The sequence below is a fragment of the Equus asinus genome, chromosome 29, assembly GCF_041296235.1.
Source record: "Equus asinus isolate D_3611 breed Donkey chromosome 29, EquAss-T2T_v2, whole genome shotgun sequence".
NCBI classification, from domain to species: Eukaryota; Metazoa; Chordata; class Mammalia; order Perissodactyla; family Equidae; genus Equus; species Equus asinus.
Window position 1 is genome coordinate 21,341,355 of NC_091818.1, and position 20,379 is coordinate 21,361,733.

The 20,379-nt window shown below is 40.1% G+C and overlaps 1 long non-coding RNA gene across 3 annotated transcripts; it reads right to left on the reverse strand.

The window, feature by feature from the left end:
* Nucleotides 1–325: 325 nt before the first annotated feature.
* LOC106842506 (uncharacterized) lies at nucleotides 326–14,954 on the reverse strand. Of its 3 annotated transcripts, XR_011499292.1 has the most exons (6): nucleotides 14,588–14,926; nucleotides 8,495–8,584; nucleotides 7,240–7,385; nucleotides 5,393–5,508; nucleotides 4,795–5,094; nucleotides 326–3,867 (listed from the first exon to the last, which is right to left on the reverse strand). It is a non-coding gene; the product is annotated as an uncharacterized lncRNA (long non-coding RNA). The 3 variants fall into 3 exon arrangements; XR_001400945.3 differs by lacking the exons at nucleotides 4,795–5,094; nucleotides 5,393–5,508 and having other exon boundaries at nucleotides 14,588–14,954; XR_006521904.2 differs by lacking the exons at nucleotides 326–3,867; nucleotides 4,795–5,094; nucleotides 5,393–5,508 and having other exon boundaries at nucleotides 5,516–7,385; nucleotides 14,588–14,948.
* Nucleotides 14,955–20,379: the final 5,425 nt, after the last annotated feature.

A 20,379-nucleotide genomic window follows, 5' to 3' on the forward strand; every position in this document is an offset into this window, starting at 1 on the left:
AGAGATCCAAAATATAGCAGCTTAGAAAAGACAGAAGCGTTTTTTGTTTCTTTGTTTGTTTTATTATTTATTTTTGTTTCACCTAATAGAAGTGGGTATGCCATGCTGTTATTTTCGTCTCTGGGTCCAAGACAGCTTCTGCCCCAGTAGAGGTTCTTTTGTTAGGTGTATACATGTTTACAATTGTTTTTTTCTTATAGATTGATACTTTTGTCATAAGATGTCCTCATTAATAAAATTTTTTTTTGTTTTAATGTCTGTTTTGTCCAATATCAGTATAGCCACTCCAGCTTCTTTATGGTTTCTTTTTGTACGATATTTCTTGTTTTTTTCTTTTGCTTTCAACCTGAGTCTTTTACTTTCAATTTATATCTAAGTCTAAAGTGTGTATCCTGTAGATAGCATATACTTGGATCTTGTTCTTCTAAAATCTAGTCTGACAATCTCTGCCTTATGATTGGATTGTTTAATCCATTCATATTTAATGGTATTATTGATATAATTGAATTTACATCTGTCATTTTACTTTTTGTTTTCTATAGTGCTCATTTTTTGTGTTTCTCTGTCCTTTCATGCTTGCTTTTTCGAGTACATATAAACTAATGTAACATTTTAATTCTTTCAATGACTTTTCACTTTATGTGTTACAAACTCAACAATACATTATTATACTATTACTTTATATATTTTAGGTGTATAAAATTTCCAAAAGAAACTGAGAGAAGAAAGTAGAAAAAATATATAATTTTAGATTTTGTTATATTATCTTTCTTACTGGTTCTCTTCATTTGTTCCTATGGATCAGAGTTACCATCTAGTATCATTTCCTTCCTCTAATACAGCTTTGCTCCCACTCACCCTTTGTGTTGTTTTTGACAAATATATTGCATTTGCTATATACATATCTTACATATATAGGTCTAGCAAAACAATTATATACATATTGTTTTATACAACTGATTTTTAAATTAGTTAAGAAAGGAGAATAAATATACATTTATACTAATTTTTCTAAGTACATAATTATGTTTACCCAGGATCTTTGTTTTTTTCATTTGGATTCAAAGTATGTTCTGGTATAACTTGCTTTCAGCTTGGAGAACTTTTAGAAATATTTTTTATAAGGTGGGTCTGCTAGCAACAGTTCTCTCAGTTTTTGTTTACTTGGGAGCATCTCTACTTTACCTTTCTTTTTGAAAGATAATTCTGCTGGATATACAATTCTTCGTCAACAGGATTTTCCCCCCTTTCTGCACTTTCAATGTATCATCCCACTCCCTTTTGGCCTCCATGCTTCCTGATGAGAAACCATCTGTTATTCTTAGCGTGGTTTCCTAGTACATGAGTCGTTTTTCTCTTGCAGGTTTAAAGATTTTTCTCTTTGCCTTTGAAATTTTTACTATGATGTGTCTGATTATAGATCTTTTTGCATTTGTCCTACTTAAAATTCATTGAGCTTCCTCAATAATTTTTTTGAGTATTTTTCTACTCCTTTTCCTGATACTTTCATTATGCCTATCTTGGTGCCTTTAACGGTGTCATACATTTCTGAGGCTATGTTCACTGTTCTTCATTCTTTTTTCTCTCTGATCTTCAGATTGCATAATTTCTATTCATTTATCTTCAAGTACTGATCCTTTTTTTCTGTCATCTTCACTCTATGGTTGAGCTCTCCTAGTAAATTTTTCATTTATTTATTTTATTTTCAACTCTGTAATTTCCATTTGTTTGGTTTCTTTTTTGTAACTTCTTGTTACTGATATATTCCATTTGGTGAGACATTGTCATTACATGTTCCTTTACTTTCTTAAGCTTGATTTCTTTTCCTTTAATTCTTTGAACATATTTTTATTGGCTGTTTTAAAATCTTTGCTAAGTCTGGCATCTAGGCCCTCTCGAAGATAGTTTCTGTTGAGTTGGGTCACACCTTCCTGTTTCTTTGTATAGCTTGTAATTTTTTGTTGTTGAAAACTGGACATTTTAGATAATAAACTGTAATAACCTTAGATACAAATCTGCTCCTCCCCAGGCTTATAGTTGTTTACTGTGATGGCTGAACTATTTTAGTAAAGTATATTTCATGGGTGTGCACACAGCAACCCTGGGATGACAGTTTTATGAGGGCTCTCTTTTTCTCTTTTCCTGATCTTTGTGTTAAACTGTCTGTTTTGGTTAGTATCACAATGCTGTTAGCCTCTGCTAATTGCAGGTTGATTGCTCTATTGTTTTCAACAGTGTTTGGGGGCATAAATTGTTTTACTACTTTGATCCAATAACTTTGAATGGGTAATCTTTGCATGAGTAATTTTTGCAGCCAGACTTTGAGGTTTGTTCCCAACCCAGGAGGGCTCTTCTTAGCTGTCCCATTCCTGAGTTCTCAGGTAAACTTCTGGCTGGTCTGTGGCGTAGCTTATTGCTTTCCTGGAGCTACCAGCCTCCTTTTAATTGCTTACCACCACAATCTCCACTATTTTCAAGAGTACCCTCAGGCTTAAACTTCCCAACATTCTGGTCCAAATAAAGTCAGTTCACTTGGGGAGAGTGTTTGTGTTCTCTGTTCTTACTTTCTGCTTCTCCCCTTAGGCAAAACCTCTGGGCCACTGCTCCAGAGCTGGGGGCAAGAGAGTGGCCTGTTTCTCTTGGAGCGATGCTTCGTGACTGAGCACAGTGCTGGGCTGGGGCAGCAGCAGCCTGTTTTCTTTAGCTTGCCTATACAAATGCAGAACATTTTCACCATCAGCAAGTTGGGAGGAGGACAGACGGGGCTGTGGTACACTCAGGCTGCTGTACCTGGGGTAGAAATGCCCACTTATGAGTGGAAGCTGAGTGGAGGAAAGCAGCCCCAGAGTTTTCAGCTCCTCTTACCTGGAATCAAACCTCTGCAACATGGGACTTGAGGTGGATGGGAGGTGAGAAAAGCTGGCATGCCTGACCCTCCCAGTGAGGTACCGTATTCCTTGACTGGGAGCTCAGAGGGAGCAGGAGCCATGTGTTCTTGGTGACACCTACACGAAGTGGATCTTCCCTCACTTGGAGCTTCAGGGAGGGGAAGGCAGTTGGGGCAGAGGAGCGGGTTGTGGCTCAAATGCCAGAGATTCTCACTATTCTTAGTAAAATGTAGTAGATTTTCTTGAATAAATGTTTCTTCATTTGATGTATGTCCTGCCCATTTTCCAGAGACTTTAAACAGTGAGTGTTCGGGGTTTTTTGAAATAATATTCACCAGTTATGGCTGTTTTACTGGAGAGAAGCTCTGCAGAATCCCTCATGCCCTCATTCAAAAGTTGTCTCAATCTCATTTATTTTTAACATATTATTGCTCCTAAATTATACACCACCCCAAAATAACGTAGTTTTGGAAATCACTAAAGGTAGTTGCAAGATTACATATTATGAGAAAAACGTTTGAATAAATAAAAATACTGGTACTCTTGCACTGCATTTAAGCTTAGACATTTATCCCATGCCTTTTTAGCTTAAATAAGAGAAATTTCACTTGGTCCAGGCACATGTGGGGGTCATTTTGGTGATCTTGGTCTGATCTAAGACAGGTCTAGAATATTTCTGAGTTCCTTATTTTCATTTCTGCATAGTCATCCAGTACCTTCTGTGAAAACTGTACTTATTAGGAACAGTGAGTTCAATGATTAGGCATTGCTACTACCCTCATCAGGGCCACACTGTATGGTTGTGCCCTGTACAAGGGCTCCAGCTGAGGGGTGAATGGGGGTCTGAAATCCAGCCCATACTCTGTTCATCATGGTGCAGAACTGTGTTAATCCAGAGATGGGTACACCTTCATTCTAGTTCACACACAGGTATCTTGTGGGCTTGCAAACATCCTGACTTTCAAGGATTTTTCTGTGCCTGGGGGAAGTAAAACAAGAAACACTAGTGACTATATTGTAAGATTCTACATCAAAAAGATACAAAGTACTGTGGGAACTCCAAGGGAATGCTTACTTCTCGTAGGGACAATAGAAAAAGAGTTTAGGGGAGGACGTGGTATTTGTTGGGCCTTGAAAGGGTGGTAGCATTTTGATAAATGGAAATGAGTGCAGGAGGCATCTCAGGTAAAGAGAATTAGCAGAGGTATGGAAATAGGAAAGTTCATGCGTCCCTGGGTAATAATGTAAAGTTCTAGCTTTTTAACAGTAGCAAATATGGGGAAGTACTGAAAAATGCAACTGAAGAAGTAGATGGGGACCAGACTGTTCATTGTTAATGGTCTTTATTAATCTAAGGAGTTTAGTCCATATTTTTAGGTAGCTATGGAAATAATACTAGCTTTTCATTTTGTATTATTTTATCAGATGGATGAATAACTTGAGGGCTGTGTTTTAGAAGAATTCATCTGGCCACAGGTTTTAAAAAAAAAAAAAAAACAGGGGCCAGGCCCGTGGTTGAGTGGTTAAGTTCACGCACTCTGCTTCGTGTCGGTGTCGCAATCCAATGTACACATCAGGATAGATGCGGAGAGGGCTGATGGCCACTCTGAGTTTATTATAACCAGCGTTTCAATATATACATAGCTTACATCTGTTAAACATACACAGGTGTTCTGGATGAAGTAATTAGCAAATGCCAAGAATTCTTAGTGATTTCTCAAGGAGCCCTCCCTCGGCCTCTGTTTTGATATTATAATGTTATTGCTGTGCTCATATATTTTTATCCCAGAGCAGGCAAGGTCTCCTAGGCAACGGCCCCTCCTGCTCCTGATATCGATATCGTGTCTCCATCTGTGCCCCCAGGCGACCGCGCCTGTCTTAGGTTGCCCCGCCCTGGAGGTCTTACCTGTCATTGGTGGACCGGCCTTCTCACCTCTGGGTCACAGTTTGTTGGCAAGCCTTTTCCAGTGATTATTAACCCTTCCTGCATCAGGGGCGGCTACACTTCAGTGGCCCAGGGTTTGCCGGTTTGGGTGCAGACCTATACGCTGCTCATCAAGCCACACTGTGGTGGCATCCCACAGAGAACTAGAATGACTTAAACTAGGATATACAACTATATGCTGGGGCTTTAGGGAGAAAAAAAAAGAGGAAGATTGGCAACAGATGTTAGGTCAGGGCCAATCTTCCTCACCAAAAAGTATACCTAAAAAAAAGAAACCAGGTAAAGTATTTCAACAGAGAGAATTCAGTATAAATTTACACTAAAGAGAGACAATTTAGTATACATAAATAGTATAAGGAATGAGTCAAAAAGATGTCGAAGAGCTGGAAAAGCAAAAGGAGATCACCGAGGCAACCTAGAGCTAGGAAGCGGGAAAGCAGCTTCTACCCAGACAGCCAGAGAAACAACAGGAGCAGTGCGCTTGTCAGCACCAAAAAGCTCAGAGAAGAGGCTCCACGGAGCTGGGGTTCACAATTCTAAGGATGGGGGTGCTCCCTACCTGCTACTCATTCCTCAACGAGCAGGCAGCCGCATGCAGCTCGGACACAGACCTCTGAGGGTGGGGGCTTTGTGCACTCCATGTTGATACTTAAGGGAAAAAGCTGGAAACTGCAGCTGCCAAGATAAAGGACTACTGCTAGGATGCTTTTGACAGAAATAGCAAGGAAACAGGAAAGACGAAGTCCGTTCTCTACTCCTCTTATCTAACATCTTTTCCCCACTCCCCAACACTCCTCTGCCTCCTGCCGGTGAATCTTGAAAGGAGTCAGCAGGCAAAGTAGAATTGTAGTTCAGAAGTTCTCACCCCAGCACCACACAGCAGAGGAGAGAAGGGTAGATTTGGCACTCAGAAAATATAGCTTAATAACTTAAGCTAAAGTGGAGCAGAAGAGAAGCTTTTGAAACAGGTCCAAATGTATACAGCAATTTAGTACACAATAAAGAAGCATTTCAAATCCAGAGGCAAGAGTAAATTAGTCAATAAATAGCTCTGAGATTATATATTTTGGAGGGTGAGAAAAAAGGACAGTACACAAAAGTAACTTCAGATGGATTAAGTTTTACTGTCAAGAATTGAACAGTGAAAATAACCAGAAGCAAATATAGATGAACATTTATTTGATTTCATAATGATGAAGATTTTACAGCACAAAAGCAAAGGTAGAACTCAACAAGGAAAAAGATTTAATACTTAACATTTATGTTTGTAAAAACAAAAACTTAGGCAGATGAAAAATTGTGGGAAACATTTATAAAATAGTAACAGAGGAGAGATTAACATCCTTCATATACAAAGAGCTCTTCTAATCAATAAGAAAAAGACAAAGACAAAGAATGGAACCATATAAAGAAAAAATACAAATGGGCAGTAAAATAATTATCAACTTTGATGAGGCTTTTGCAAACACAAGCATACTCAGGACAATGGAGTGTAAACTGGTATAGTCTTTCTAGAGAACTTTATCAGTATGAATCAAAAACGTTAAAAATAATTGCTTACTTTGAAAAGATATTTCTTCTGAGACAGTAGGTAAGCAAGAAAGGATGGGAGATGAATGAAATTGATAAGAGCTTGTGTCTAACAGTTTTGCAATCAGAGAAAAGCAGGAGGTTATCTTGGGGTGAGACTCAGAACACTGCTGTGGGTACTGCAGGAAATCAACTAGCTTTGTACAAAAGCAGTCAGCAGCAATATCTTGCTTGCAGTTAGATAGCATAAATATTTAAGCAGACCATTTGGTTTCGTGAATTTGTCCAGTAACATTAAATAGATCAGAAGTTGGAGTGAGGAAATTATTCAAGTGAATGCAAATGGAAACCTGTAGAAGACAGGATGCAGGGGGATTACTGACTCATTCTAGAGCACAGCCTTGCTGATGGCCACAGAAGCAGAGACTGAGGAATCATATGTCTGACTAGAACCTAAGAGGTGCCCTCTGTTTCTGGGGCTGTCTGCAGTAGGGATTACCATGAGAAGTGTCAGCTCTCAGAATGACCAGAATCAATTCCAGGTCCCAGCTCTGATGAACTGTAGCTTCTGACACTGGGGATACAAGGTCTCGTTTGATTAGGCCTTGTTTGCACCACATCAACAGAATAACCCTCAACTATCATAATCACATTTTTAACCTTCTTACAAATTCAGATCCACATTAAATATAAATCAGATTTAGTTTCACCAGGTACTTGATTGAAGGGAGAAATTGTTTTTCTTTACTTTCTCTTCCAGATTATGATTTCAAATTCCTGATAATTGTTTATATCTCAGGAGTTTTCTATTCTAGACCAATAGGGCATATAGAAATGTGTTTATAATTCTCTTTATAGGAGAACCTCCATTCTTACCAGAATCCTTTGACCGAATTCTTGACACACCCTGCAGCGGAATGAGACAGAGACCAAACAAGGCTTGTTCTTGGACTTTGAAGGAAGTGACATCATATCAACCTTGACAGCAAAATCTCTTTACCGCAGTATGTGATGATACTTTGCTGTGAAAGAAAGTTGACCTTCACTAGTTAAATATCTGTTTAAAAGACTGAGAGCAGTGTTCACAGCAGTATTATTCACAATAACCAAAATGCGGAAACAACCAAAGTGTCCATCAACAAATGAAGGGATAAGCAAAACACGGTATATACACACAATAGCATATTACTCAGGCTTACAGACGAAGGAAATTCTGATACCTGCTACAACATGGATGAACTCTGAAAACATGCTAAGTGCTATAAGCCAGACTCAAAAAGACAAATACTGCATGATTCCATTTATATGAGGTAAGTAGAATAGGCAAATTCATAGAGACAGAAAGTAGAATATAGGTTACCAAGGACTTGAGGGATGAGAGAATGGGGAGTCATTGTTTAACGGGTGCAGAGCTTCAGTTTGGGATCATGACAAAGCTCTGGAGATGGACAGTGGTGATGGCTGCACAAGAATGTGAATGTGTTTAATGCCACTGAATTGTACACTTAAAAATGGTTGAAATGATAAATTTATGTTATGTACATTTTACCACAAAAAAAGACAAAGAAACCTAGTTTTAAATATCAGGAACTTTCCTTTATGTCGACTCACTCTTTCATTACAGGCATTAGTAGAATCTGTTCACTGAGACATTTAATGAATTTCAGGCATTCTCCTTCATCTTTAAAAGGTCATTGGGTTGTTAACATATAGTTACTAATTGATAGAAAGAATTGGATATAAAATAAATTACTCTTTTTAAATAGCGATCCTGGATCATCTTAGATTGCAAATTAAACGCAGGAAGTCCAGTAGAGGCAAACACATCAATAAAAATGAGAAGTGACAGTGTCCAGTGTAGGATATAAAAGAACCATAAAAACTTCACAAATTTAACTGGTCTCTAGCACGTTTCAGAAGCAGCTCAGATAGAACGTTTGAAGATTTCTGTCGGTCTTGCAAAAATGATTCAGTGGATTTCAAAGAACACAGACAGCATTTGATCAAAGATTACTTCATTATTTCCTGTCAGGCCTCTAATTGTAAATACATAGGCTACAGCAATAATGGATACACTGTCGTCACTCAGTCTCTAAAGCTGTCTTTGAGTGCATTTCTATTCTTCTCTTACCTCTCTGGTGTCTCCTTTCGTACACAAAGGTGGCACACTGGTAGTGGGTCATTTAACCTTTTCTTCTAAACAGTCTTCAAAGAACAGATCCTGGAAGACAAAATGCCAAGCAGCAAAACAGAAGTGTTACTTATAGCTGAGACCCACTTTGAACTGAGGGTAAAATGAGGACCCTGTTTTAAGACACTTGGCTTTTCGTTCTTTTTAGATCACAGCAAAAAGAAAACTCAGAAAGACTACTAAGGAGTAGATGCACTGATATAAACGAAAGCGAACAGCTGACAGTGCATGAGAGAGAACTAAGAATAGAGCAGGCATGCCCTTTGGCATAGAGAGAAAGTGATGGAGAATGTGGACTTCAGAATCAGACTCATCTCGACTTGAGCCATGGCTCCTCCACAGAAGCACTCTAGGTCCACTGTTTTCCACACCTGAGAAACAGAGAGAATAGCTCTACCTGACAGGGCTACCTCACTGGAGATAGTAACCACACCTCATGGTTGTTACAAGGATTTATTGAGAAAATCCACATAAAGTGCTGAAAACAATCGTTGGCTCACAGTAACAAAGTTTAAATTTTGATCAGCATACTCTGGTTAAAAAAGCACAAGGATACATTACATATATATAATTTTAAAGATTTTCATTAAAATTTTAAAAATAAAATAGGAGTTTGAAAAGATACACTTTAGTTATTTGGACAAATTCATTTTTGTGTAACAGCTTATGTTCTGATTCAGTTATTTACTGGACAAATATTCATTGAGCACCTACCATATGTAATAAACTGTTCTGGGTGCTGACGACACAGTAGTCAAAAAACAAAAAATTCCCACTCTTATTCATGGGTTTTCTATTCTAATTGGGGAGGAAAATAAACAAATAGATGAGGAAGTTATTTAGTATATTCAAGGCTCTAATCCTGTGGAGCTAACTAACGAAAGGAAGGGGGACAGGAGCGCTGCTTCAGAAGAGTTGCAATTTTACATTGGGCGGCCAGGGAGGGCATCGCTGGAAAGTGACATAGATCAAAGATAAGAAAACTGTGAAGGAGCAAGCGAGGCAGAGAGTTAGAAGAGCTTTCCAAGCTGGTGCAAAGACCCCGAGGTGGGAGTATGCCATGCATGTTCCAGAACAGCAGAGGCCGGTGTTGCTAAAGCAGAGTGAGCACGGTGTGGGAGGTGAGGTCAGAAAGGCAGCCCGGGGCCTGCTTTGTGTAGGGCCTTGAAGGCCACTGGAAGGACTTGGGCTTTGACTCCACGTGATTACAGAGGGCACTGGAAGGGTTCTGAGCTAGGAACTGACAAGTTTTAAAAGTACTGCTCTGGTTGCCATATTGAGAACAGACTGTGGGAGGGCAGAGGGGGAAGCAGGTAGACTAAGTAGGAGACGGTTGCAATAATCCAGGCAAAAGAGGCTCAGACCAGGTTAGCAGTGGAAGTGGTGGGAAGTACCAGAGGCTGGATATAGTCTGAAGGTAGAGTCAAGAGGATTTGCTGACGGATGGGGACTTGCAAGAGAGGCATGAAGGATAATCTAAGGTTTGGGACCTGAGCATCTGGAAGGACGGAAACACTTCCCCAGTAGGTTTCAGAGGGCAGACAGGAGTTCAGTTTGGGATGTGTCAAATTTGATAGTAGAAATATTGAAAAGGCCACTGAATATATGAGTATAGATATGACTCAGTCATATATGAGAAGATATGACTCAGAAAAGAGTCTGGCCTAAAAATGTAAATTTGTGAGTTTTCAGCATAAAAAATGATAGCTAAAGCCATGAAACTGACTGATAGTATTTGGGAAAGTCTAAACAAACTATAACAGCTCCAAGATAATGAAATGCATCCAGCCTGGAATAATTAAAGAATTCTGGTCATGAGAACATCATTTTATTTATCCCAAACACTTGAAAGGTATCATATAGATATAAAATCCCTTCAAATGTTTACTTGGTCTTGTGATACGCAGACTGATCCCATTTTTCTTTAGGCAGTGAAGCAGCTGAAGCCAGGGGCGTGGTGGGTGATGGTACATACGCCATCACACTGGCGGAAAATGAAGACCAGGTCGCCTGGGCCCTGACATCTCCTGACATTCACCTTCAGCCACAGGTAAGAATACTTTTAGTTTTCTCCGTGTAATCTGATACAGCACAGAAACTAAGCACGGTGATAAACACAGGGTCTTATACGAAGAAATATGTCAAGTAAAACTTCTGAAACAAACACTAAAATAAAAAAGAACGTGTCTCTAATTAGATCCACTTTCCTGCCCATTGAGAATTTTCATGTCCTGACAAAGTTTTCCTCTTGTTCATTCCTTGCCATCGTGTTAAAATGCCACACAGCTCCAGGGTATTTTTGTCACCTGTTTCTTTCACTCGTAGCTTTCGTTCACGTTACTCAGAAATTTGTTTCCAAAAAAATTTTTTTTCCCTCCCAGTTCTGTATTTTTCTGATATGGAAAATATTGAGCGTTTTTTCTCATGTCATATCAAAGCCCAAACAGGCTTTAATAACTGGGATATCAAAAGACTAGCCAAGGGGAATAAATCTTTCTACTTTTTGAATTTGCAGTAGATACAACTCAATTTGTCTTTTAACTTAAATTGTACACAGGCACACTTATTAATTATAGGATATTTGCCCATATTTATTCATTTTCTTGAAGCAGGAACCACAGATTAAAGAAGGAATGATGGATGCTGGCCTATCAGTTGAACAATGCAAACAGATGCAGCCATTTGCCATTACAGGACACCGACACTGATTCTCTGAGATGCCAGAACGTGGTTTGACTGGCAAATAAGAATTGTATAGGGTTTTTTAATTGTAAATTTGTAAAATGCAAAAGCACACAGAAGGATCCTTAGAAATAAAAATTCCAAACATTTGCTCTGTGGGTTCATTTTTGGTTTTTTTAACCAAACTGTCATCAGGCCAAGTGACTGCTGGCATGGTTGTTCAGGAAACAGAAAAGGCTGCCAGCTGTTTCACCAGGTCAAGAGACACTGCTTCACAGAGGAAGCAGTCAGGGGGGTTATGAAATTATATTTTGTGTTTTTAAAGTAATTTTTTCTTTATGGATGTAGCATAGTGTAAAGACAAAGGAGATGCCTATAGATGTCTGGAACATATTTTCATTTCGGATCTTGTGTTTTAATTTGTAAAGAATGCAAGTCATTTTTAATATTAAAATCAGTGAATCTAACAAAAGGAATAAAATTAGCAATATTTAACTTGGTGATAAAAATGTTTTCCAGGGCCAGCCGGTGGTGCAGCAGTTAAGATCGCATGTTCTGCTTCTGCGGCCCAGGGTTCACTGGTTCAGATCCTGGGTGCGGACATGGCACCATTTGTCAAGCCATGCTGTAGCAGGCGTCCCACATATAAAGTAGAGGAAGATGGGAACGGATGTTAGCTCAGGGCCAGTCTTCCTCAGCAAAAAGAGGAGGATTGGCAGCAGATGTTAGCTCAGGGCTAATCTTCCTCAAAAAATAAATAAATACATAAAAATAAATAAATAAAAAATAAATGTTTTCCATTCCTGAGTAACTAAGTACTAGTTCCTTAAGAATGCAGGCCATGGAAGTCTAACATTTTCCATGTGCCATCACCGAGCTGAGTGCCTGACTTCTTCCGCTTACTATTTGGTAAATCAACTCTCTTTCAAATAAGTCTAGGCCTTTTCTAAATGACAGTCTGCCTTCACTATGTTTACTTTTTTTTCATCCTCTTACACTAAAACTAAAATGAATATTATCTTCACTCTGTAGATTAAAAATATGAGCATATTCCACAATTTGGGTACCTTTTTTGGAACATATATTCTACAAGTTATTAGAGATGTGATTGGTGAGAAACAGAAAACCAGCTTCTGACAGCTGGGAACTGGTGTTCTGTTGAACATAAACAACTTCACAGACACCAACAGCAAAGTGACTGTGACTATGACGGATCGCGACAAAGACCACTTAATCAAATCCGAAATCAGACAAAAACAAGAACACCACTCAAACTGCAAAAGTGACCAACATCCCCCTATAGTGGCCAATATAAGTGGCTGCTTTTTAAAAAAATTAATTATAACCTTAGGCTCGCTTCATCCTACCTGCTTTTTAGATAAAATATATTAAAATACTCAAAACTCAGCCATAATTTAAAGGCTGTCTTGCATAGTATTAAATACACCTAACTGTTTTGTTAACTTTCATTCAAATCACCCCAAACTTCCTGAGGCTTGGGCATATAAAGTGGACAACTGGAAACAATTAGCTAATAGTTTCTCTTCTTTTCTTCATTGATTTCCATTAGGAATTTCCCACAACTATTTGTTGTATTCATCAAGACTGCAAGGGCTCTTGAATCAGGTCAGATCTCTAGAAGGCCTCTTCCTTGAAGGAGCCTTTCTTGAACGCCCTTCCCTGAGGTTGGGTTAGGCATTTATCTCTCTCTACGACCCCTGCCCACCCCCCGCCCCGCCCTCCCCCCCTCCCGGGCTCAGATCTACAGACATAATGGGAAGATCACTAACATCAGTGATCAGCATTGCCTCTAAGAAAGCGGCTCCACAAGTGTGAACTGTTGTTAAATATTTAACATATTCAAAACTATGAGAATCATTCCTAAAATAGCAATTAATACCACTAATAATAAATAGTCCAGGAGCCAGCTCTTTGTTTTACATGAATGACTTTAAACCAGGCTTGTTGAACAGTTCAGTGCCGCTGACAGTGAATATTTATTGAATAGGAATGCACAGCAGACTGTTAAAAATGTGGCAGTGTCCCCAAGTACACTATGACTAAGACAGCCTACATTTAGCAGCACCTTTTTCTAACAGTAACCCAAAGCAGCAGTAAAGAAAGAGCATAGGGAAAGCTGAAATGGGTTTGATTTAAAAACTAGAACTATTAAGAACATTTCCAGAATTTTCTAGGTTGACTACAAAAATCATGATTCTACAACTGAGTAGGTTAAGATAAAGCCTTCGCTGTGTGAAAAGATTATAATTTTACATTCCCGAAGTCAGTAACCATCCCAGTGTCCTGGGGATTATTTCCTCATTTACAAATTCAGTACACAGTTTACACATTTGTCCGCGACACAGTCATCACCTACAGATGCTCTTACGTCAAATCTTGCAAAATAGTTTTTTAAGGAATACTCTGATTTGGACTAACATGCTTCACAGTAGAGTGAAAAACTAAGAATCCAGGTACAAAATTTAAAAAATGGAATCCGTCAGCATGAGTCCTTGAAAGGGATTAATGGTAGCAGCAAGCAAGATGAACACCAGTTAAACTTCAAGAATATTCCAAAGTTATTAGTCGGAAGGAAATATCACGTCGGAAAGGATGGGGCTGGTGATCAGCGACATCTTACTGTGATGGAAAGTTTATCATTTTATAAAAGTCACTTTAATTGGAATACGGTTTCCCAATGATGCGAATTTTTACATCAAAAATATATATATGATGGCTACCGTTTTTATATTCAATAAACACATTTATGTCAGCAGCACAGAACTAATGAACAAGTGGACGTTTCCCAAATTAGCTGATAAAACACTACATATGTAACGCATTTTTAAAACTCTTTGAGTTCAGGTATCATTAGGTGCTTTCTGCTTGGCTTCGCTAAAACCCCAAAATTCGTAATTTGGATCCTGGGACACCAAATGCCTCCTCCCCTGACTCTCCATGTACCCCACACATCACGTCTCTCCTGCACCTTCTCCCAGCCTGAAATGCTCAATTTCTCCCCGCCTCGTGGACTCCTCTGCGTCTCCGAAAGTTGGTGTCCACCGGGAGCCCTGCCTCCAGGTGTCCCCTCCGTGCCCAGACCCTGCACCTCGGATTCCAGCCGTGTCCACCGGGGGCCCTGCCTCCGGCTGTCCCCTGCCTGCCCAGACCCTGCACCCCGGATTCCAGCCGTGTCCACCGGGAACCCTGCCTCCGGCTGTCCCCTGCCTGCCCGGACCCTCCACCCCGGATCGATCCGTGTCCACCGGGAACCCTGCCTCCGGCTGTCCCCTTCCCTGCCCAGACCCTCCATCCCGGATTCGAGCCGTGGCGCAGCTCCATCCTTCTCACCTTGGTTAGAGAAGTGGCTCCATAGCTCAGGGAAGATGAGCCCCATCATGAGCACCTGGCGGGCGCGGTGCTCGGCAGCAGGTGCCGCTGGGCCGGGCCCCCACCGTGGCGCTGGCTGCGGTGAACCGAGAAGCCGCCTGAGACCGCGCGGCGGGGGCACTGGGCGACCGAGAAGCCTCGACTGGCCGCTCAGCTAGCCGTCAACAGACGCCGCGAAGATTCCCGTCCGGCCTGTCCTTCGTCCGACCCCACTGAGCCCAACGCCGAGCCGTAGTCCCCCTGCTCTAAACCCAGCTACCCACCTGCGCCGCCGCCACAGCCAGGCCCCGCCTCCGCCCCGCCTCCGCCCCGCCTCCGCCCCGCCTCCGCCCCGCCTCCGCCCCGCCTCCCCTCTAGCTCCCACGACCAGCCGTAGCGGGAAGGACAGCGCCCGGCGCCTGCGCGCTTACGTCGCACACGCCCCCCACGGGGCGTTTCCTTCGGCGTCACTTCCGGTGAGCGGGCTCCAGGCTGCCCCGCGTGGAAGGTGGGTGCACACGGAGTTAGGCGGTGACCGTCGGTGAGCGCTGCGTCTCCGCCCTCTTGGGAATCTTTCGTTGGCTCGCTTTCTCGAGTCTCCGCGGCCTGCCGGGCGCCTCCCATTTAAACTATCTGCCCACTTCCTATTGCCTCTTTCTGTAGGCAATCCGTTGTCTTTCTACTGCTGTGACACCGTTTTCCCAAATTATGGTCTAAGAGAGGTTTCCTCAGGAAAATGCGACGTGTCAAAATTGCGACCTGGGGCAAAATTATGTTCATTTTAGAAATTTTGGGAAACATTATGTAGATAGAAGAAATAAAGTTCACTTATCCTATTTTCCAGGGATAATGTTGTTAACTTTTTGTATTTCATTTCTTTTTTCTGTTGTGTTTTTATAATTATGGGATCATCCTATATCTGCTGATTTAGATTCTGCTTCGTTCATTTAATAGTCCTATGAACTTTTTATGTCTTACGTTTTCTATATTTTTGAGGACTACAAAATGTTCATTGTATAGTGTCCCATTGTTGGACATTATTTCCAATTGTTGTTGCTATAAACAGCACCATTTTTACTATTTGTGTTGCTAAATCTTTGACTGCTTTGTCAAGTGAAATTGCTGGGTCAGTAGTGAAGGACATTTTGGGGCTTGAAAAGTAGCTAAACTCTAGAAGCCACTGTTGAGCTTAAGAGTAATGGTCTCAAAGACAGAATTGGTGTTCTTTACCTGTGATGTACCCTCAGTAGTCCTGTTTTTGCCTTCACTGACTGCTCGTTATTGCTTCACAAACATTTCACTCTCCTTAAGCATCCTACCTCATCTCTCCTCTTACCCCCTTTGCTGTGTGGTGACTTTGCTGTCATCAGGTCTTGCTCATTCAAACATCCACCCCACAATGCAAGCAAAAGTCCTTCATTTAACTTCCTTCAAGCTACTGACATCTTTTCCCTTTGCTTTGAGACTTCTTGAAAAAGTACTTTGAACTTATAACTGTACTCGCAAAACTTTTATTTGCACTACATCCCATCATAGTTTAGCTACTACTTTCACCATTTACAGACTTATTTTGCCATATTTTGTTGAGTTCCTTACTACTAAATATAGGCCTTTTAAAAAATCCACATCTTTTTCAACTTTTCCTTAACATTTGATCTTGCTGAACATTCACTACTTTCAAAATACTCTCTTAAATTGCTACATCGATGATGGTATTTTTCTCTTTCCGTTTTGCTGGCCCTTTTTATTACCAACCCCTTAAATATTGGGTATACTGTGCTTTTATCCTTAATGTAATTTTCATTGTGCAGTCTCCCAGGTTATGTTACCCATTTTCATATCTTTAGGTAATATCTCTATATATCTATATTCTGATAACTCCCAAACATCTCTCTCTAAAATTTTAAAGTAATTTATCTAGTGGCTTGTTAAAATACCCCTCTAGATAGGCTCCAGGGACCTGAAAATTAAGATGTCTGAAACTGAGCTACTCCCCCAGATTCTAATATATCTGATCTTAAAGCCTCTTTTTATCACTCTGGGTCCAACCAGGAGAAAGAAACCACACAGTCATGTGATCAGTGAAAATTTAATATAAAAAATTGGTATAATTTTTTTAGTTTAATATTTTTAAAAACCTATTTTTACAGGGGATTGGAATGGCTACGGATTGGCTAATAATAAGGAAAGAAACCTTTAAAATTTCTATGACTAGCAGATTCCAGGAGCAGCTAATCCTCCTGGGACTGAGATGGAGCATCCCAGGAAGAGTTCTCCTCCCTCGGGCAGAGGTCCTGACCTTGTGGGGGAGGGCAGGGCCTTGGCTCACTGAATGGCAGGGAAGTCACTGGTGCCACGCCAGCTGAACTTGATGGAGATCTGCCCCCTCGGGTACCAGGGAAAGCTGTTCATGGGCATGTGTCTTACTGGAAAAACTGCTCCAAAACTGCCCGGTGAAGGAGTGGTGCCATGGGAAGCTGCTGGGTACTGCCAGCCACTGCGCTGCAGGAGCCAGGCTTTGGAGAAGCTGCACAAGCTGCAGGAGCCAGTTGCTGGAGAAACCCTGGGTGCTGCAGACAGGAGCTCGCTGAGTGAGCACTCTAGAACCAGGAACAAACCCTCTTTCCTCCTGCAGTGTCTCTCAAGTGCCCTCTACTGACACAGCTTGACATCGTGCCAGCTGGCAAAGGAAAAATACTTAAAGGGCCCACATCCGTGTTCATGGCAACAAGAGGGATGAATAGGAGCTGAGAGACAACAATCGAAAACCAGCACATCCATCCAGCACCCTTCTCCCTCCCATCTCTCTTACTCTGCCCGTGTCTTCAAGTGTCTCCTCTCTGTGATTTGTTATTTCCATCCTTCTTAGTTAGGGTTTAGTTCAGCCTCAGACCATTTTTCTCTTCTTCCATCAGCCTTCCCTCACCCAGTTTATTTTCTTTATCTTCTATTTTCTTACTATAAAACAAAACTAATCATATTAGCTCTAGAATTAAATTCAGACAAGACTCTTCACAATTTGGCCATAGCCCACCTTTCTAGTCCCTTCTTCCATCGCTAAACTTTTTACTACATCTCAAACATTCCAGCCCTTTGATGACTTTTTGCCCCCTTCAGCAAGACTTTCTCCCTCAGCATATTGCTAATTAGCTGTTACCTCAGTGACTTCATCATACTTAGGAAATTGGTTTCTCTGTGTTCTGTGTTCTCTCATCTACTTTTTTTTTATATATCTCTGTAATAACAGTTACCATGTTGTATGATAATTACCATGCTTATATATACATTATTTCTCTCTGTGGTCTGAGGACCTGACCCGATCAGTAAGGGGAATAATTCTCTTTCTTCATTAAGAATCTGCATTTCCATTTTGAAGTCTATGTGTTGTAAGTGGGTTTTTTGGTTTTTAATTTTATTTTTGTTTATTTATTTTTTGGTGAGGAAGATTGGCCCTGAGGTAACATCTGTTGCTGATCTGCCTATTTTTGCTTGAGGAAGATTGTTCCTGAGCATTATAATATCTGTGCCAATATTCCTCTATTTTGTATGTGGGACACCACCACAGCATAGCCTGATGAGCTGTGTGTATGTCTGCACCCAAGATCTGAACCTATGAACTGCAGGCTGCTAAAGCAGAGCACACAAAGCTAACCATCATGGCACCAGGCTGGCCCAGGTTTTTCATTTTAAAAAATAACTTTTAAAAAGCAGCTCTTGAATATTGTAGTCTTTCTGTTTCCATTATAATATGATTTAAGTTGTATAGTTTTTAGAAGTTTAAAAAGCACTTTTAAGTATTCTATTTCATCATGCCTGTAGCTATCTTACTATGTGTGTTAGGCTAAATAGGTGAGCAAGGCATGATGTCTTCCATTGACCCATACCATCTGGTTTTGAAATAGGCAGGGCATATTTTTTGCTCGTTTCACTAATGAGAAAATGGATTCTAAGACTATGAATGACTTCTCACAAAGCTAGTAAGTGACAAACCCCTGAATGTCGATCCAGAGCTATAAAATCTGTGGATCTAACTTTACATCAAGAAGTTGATACATTACTTGTTCCGTTTATTTTTGCTCTTCTTACTTGAAGTTCTAGCTTCTTGTTACTGGTCTTTATTGTCTTCCTATCAGCTCATGTGGACAGGAAAATAAGTCACCCCTATCCAATTTTAGTTACTTTAGAACTGTTTCAAGGTGAGTGCATTTTCTTGCCTGGTTTTCACACATTTTGACTTTGTTCAATTTCCCTCCTTAGGATAAGTTAGAGATGGGTAACTGCAGAACCTCTTGGTTCAAAGAAGGATCTCAGCACTGAGGCCCAAGAGGGGAGATGTCCCGTGGTGACAGAGCACACACTTTCTCTATCAAATGGGCTTCTGTCTATGGGCATTAAGGACTGGAACAAGCTTTAAAGCTCCATGGGCTGATGTTACCATTGGGAATATGATTTTTTCACATTTGTCAAACCTCACATGACTGACTTCAGTAAAATTACAACTATACAAATATTTACACCAACTTATTTTTTAAATGTTAGAAAGAAAAAGGAAATCAGTACATTTGTTAAATTTTAAAAATCTGTATTGTTTCACCTGATGATAACTCTTTAAGTTAAATATCTTGATAATATTGCTTACTTGGTTGATGTAATCTTTTACAGCTTGAACTGAACTTAAGGGCCCCTGGATTATCTGAATGAAAAGTTAGGCAGATTGATCAACTTGTAGACAGTCTACTTCCTGGATTTTGTAAAGACAAAAACATTTCTTCCCCCTGGCATACATCTCATGTTTCTGCACAGTGCTTCTTTGAAAATAAATATGGTAAGTTAATATATTTTTGTTACAATTAAAATAAGCCATTTTACACTTCATAATGGTAAAGGGAACAATCCAACAAGAGGATATAATGCTTGTAAATATCTGTGAACCCAACATAGGAGCACCTAAATATGTAAAGCAATTATTAGCAGACATAAAAGGAGAACTAGTAACACAATAAGAGTAGGGGGTTTTAACACTCCACTTACATCAATGGGTAGATCATCCAAACAGAATAGCAATAAGGAAACATTGGCCTTAAATGACACATTAGACCAGATGAACTTAGTAGATATATACAGAACATTCCATCCAAACACCACAGAATACACATTCTTTTCGAATGTGCATGGAACATTCTCCAGGATGGATCACATATTAGGCCACAAAACAACTCTCAATAAATTTAAGAAGATTGGAATAATACCAAACATCTTGGCTGACCACAACAGAATGAAACTAGAAATCAACTACAGGAAGAAAATTGGAAAAGCCACAAATATGTGGAGATTAAACAAAATGCTACCTAACAACAATTGAGTCAATGAAGAAGTTAAAGGAGAAATCAAAAAATACCTGGAGACAAACGAAAATGAAAATGAAAATATGACATGCCAAAATTTATGGGATACAGCAAAAGGGGTACTAAGAGGGAAGTTTATAGCAATACTGGCCTCCCTCAACAAAGAAGAAAAGTCTCAAACAATCTAACGGTGCGCCTAAAGGAACTGGAAAAGGAGAACAAACAAAGCCCAAAAGCAGTACAAGGAAGGAAATAATAAAAAATCAAAGCAGAAATCAATGAAATATAGACTTAAAAGACAATTGAAAAAAATCATTGGAACAAAGAGCTAGTTCTTTGAAAAGATAAACAAAATTGACAAACCTTTAGCTAGATTCACCAAGAAAAAAGAGAGAAGTCTCAAATAAATAAAATAAGAAATGAAAGAGG